The sequence below is a fragment of the Sinocyclocheilus anshuiensis genome, unplaced genomic scaffold (genome assembly GCF_001515605.1).
Source record: "Sinocyclocheilus anshuiensis isolate Anshui unplaced genomic scaffold, SAMN03320099.WGS_v1.1 scaffold1662, whole genome shotgun sequence".
Classification (NCBI taxonomy): domain Eukaryota; kingdom Metazoa; phylum Chordata; class Actinopteri; order Cypriniformes; family Cyprinidae; genus Sinocyclocheilus; species Sinocyclocheilus anshuiensis.
The window spans coordinates 154,030-156,408 of NW_015545835.1; the positions used below are offsets into that span (position 1 = coordinate 154,030).

The 2,379-nt window shown below is 34.8% G+C and overlaps 1 protein-coding gene across 1 annotated transcript in view; it reads right to left on the reverse strand.

Moving 5' to 3' along the window:
* The window catches only part of LOC107698414 (transmembrane and coiled-coil domains protein 1-like), a 33,206-nt gene extending 32,414 nt beyond the window's left edge, over positions 1-792 (reverse strand). Inside the window, exon 1 of the mRNA XM_016499418.1 lies at positions 739-792. The gene's annotated coding sequence lies outside the window, so the exon portion shown is untranslated. The remainder of the gene's footprint in view (positions 1-738) is intronic.
* Between the last annotated feature and the right edge of the window lie 1,587 nt (positions 793-2,379).

The following is a 2,379-nucleotide window of genomic DNA, read 5'->3' on the forward strand; positions in this document are numbered from 1 at the left end:
GAGTATAAATGTAAATTCGCTCAGAGGTGACAAAATTTTACATCGCGATTCTATCGAAGATAAGTCGACCTGTGATTGTCACACAATGAAATAATCTACATCGTCAAATTCCTGAGAATGAGAGCTTTCTTGTGATATATGACTTGACTTTTTTGTGAAAAATATATAAAATACACATTCTTCGTAAAAATTATTCGCAATGGTTAGGCGGAAATTCGTGTGTGGGACGAATAAATTTCTAAGCTTAATTTTACTGCTTTATGAATATAAAAACCAAAAGGAATGGTATTCTTTGTAAAGAAGACACTCCAAGCTTTCAAATGAATAAGCTTTCTTATACCATATAAGGAAGGCTATGTAAATGAAGCATAAACATTTTTAACGCGATTTTGGACCCGTATCCGGGTCCGCAGAGTTTAACTGGTTGAAGTGGTTAAATTTGTCCAGATGAAGTTCTTAGCAATGCATATTACTAATCAAAAATTAAGTTTTGATATATTTATGGTAGGAAATTTACAAAATATCTTCATGGAACATGATCCTTACTTAATATCCTAATGATTTTTGGCATAAAAGAAAAATCAATAATTTTGACCCATACAATGTATTGTTGGCTATTGCTACAAATATACCCCAGTGACTTAAGACCAGTCCAGAGTCACATATAGCATAAAACATTCACTATATTGGGATTATATTTCACACACAACAGACAGAGCAGGAGAGAAAAGAACTTACCATCAGTCTGACATCGCAGAGGTCATTTTAAGGTGCCTGTACGTCTTGAAAAAGAGACCAAAATAAAGCATAAAACAGTTCACTGATATGTTCAGAACACATTCAGACTTACACAGTAGATCCTGCGAACAATTCCCACCAAATTTATTTATTTTTTTAAAGTAAGTTGATATTATCTGCTGAACCAAAACCCTAACAGGACCTTTTTTTTTTTTTGGCTGGTTGTAGGTGAATTGAGTTTTTACTATATTGGTGAGGATGTATATTCGGCCCCACCAGTGTAGGCTAAAGCTAACCCACACACAGAGCATTGCATCAGTCATTCACTGCTGTGTGAGAGTGGCATTGTGTGGAGCTGAATCACATCAATGGCTGCAGTGTGACAGCACCTCTGTGGGCAGAGATCCAGTGCATTCTGGAGAGGAGAGGAGGGTGGTACTGCAGTTACACGTGTCTTTCCATGAGGCTGCGCATCTACACACTCTGTGACCTGTATAGGGCTTGAAATCAGTTTTGTACACAACTATCCATTGCATCTTTTTATTTAGATTTTTAGTAAGATTTTTTATTTGTTTGAATTTTGGTCTCCATATAAGTTCTATACTTCTTTTGTGCTATTTAATAGGTTTAATGACATTTGATGCCGTAAAAATAATGATAACGAATGACACACACACACACACACACACACACACACACATATATATAAATATATATATATATATATATATATACTCTACAAATGTACAGACAGTCTATCAATAGATAATATAGATTTGGTTTAAAAACATTATAATAAACTAACTATTTGATGACAACATTGCATTGCCATTTTTGTATTGAATAGTTATTAGGTAACTGATGGAAAAGTATACAAAAGAGATATTTAAATTCACGTGATGAAAATAAAATCAACTGAATTGTGCAGAGATCACTGCCAGTGTACTTTTTGTACATTTGTTAGCAGAATGCTTGTTAAGATTTTCATTATATATGTTTGTGAATAAGACTAGACACGGGAAAACATTAATGTAGAGTATGTAAATGTAAATTATTCTAAGGGGTTCACATCTTTTCAAGGTTTAATTGATTTGATGTAACAGCTTAAGCTACTGAAGCTAAAACAAACAAAGATGTGGTTTAAAATATGTCTGTTTAAAAAAAAAACATGGAAAATATGATACTTAACACAAAATATATTACTGCCAAACGACTTTGCATGCATTATATTAACTTATATGGAATTGCGAACTTAAATTGTGACACTTCTAATGCAGTGCCCTAACCTAACCGAACAGACAATGATCATTATGCAATGTTAATTTTCCAAAAAGGCAATTTTGCTAAAGAGGAAAGACACAAGAAGTTACTCACATAGGTCATGCAGTTCCCTCTCTCGTGCAATCATGTGCTGCGTGAACATGTGGAGTCAAATAAGAGAGGAGACGCGTCACACTTGTGATCTGACTCACACTGACCATCATTCAACCCACTGAGACTGTGGGCCAATGACAATAATACGTGTGTGTGTGTGTGTGTGTGTGTGTGTGTGTGTGTGTGAGAGAGAGAGAGAGAGAGAGAGTGTGTGTGTGTGTGTGTGTGTGTACAGGTATATATGGTTTATGGGGACACAAATGTGTA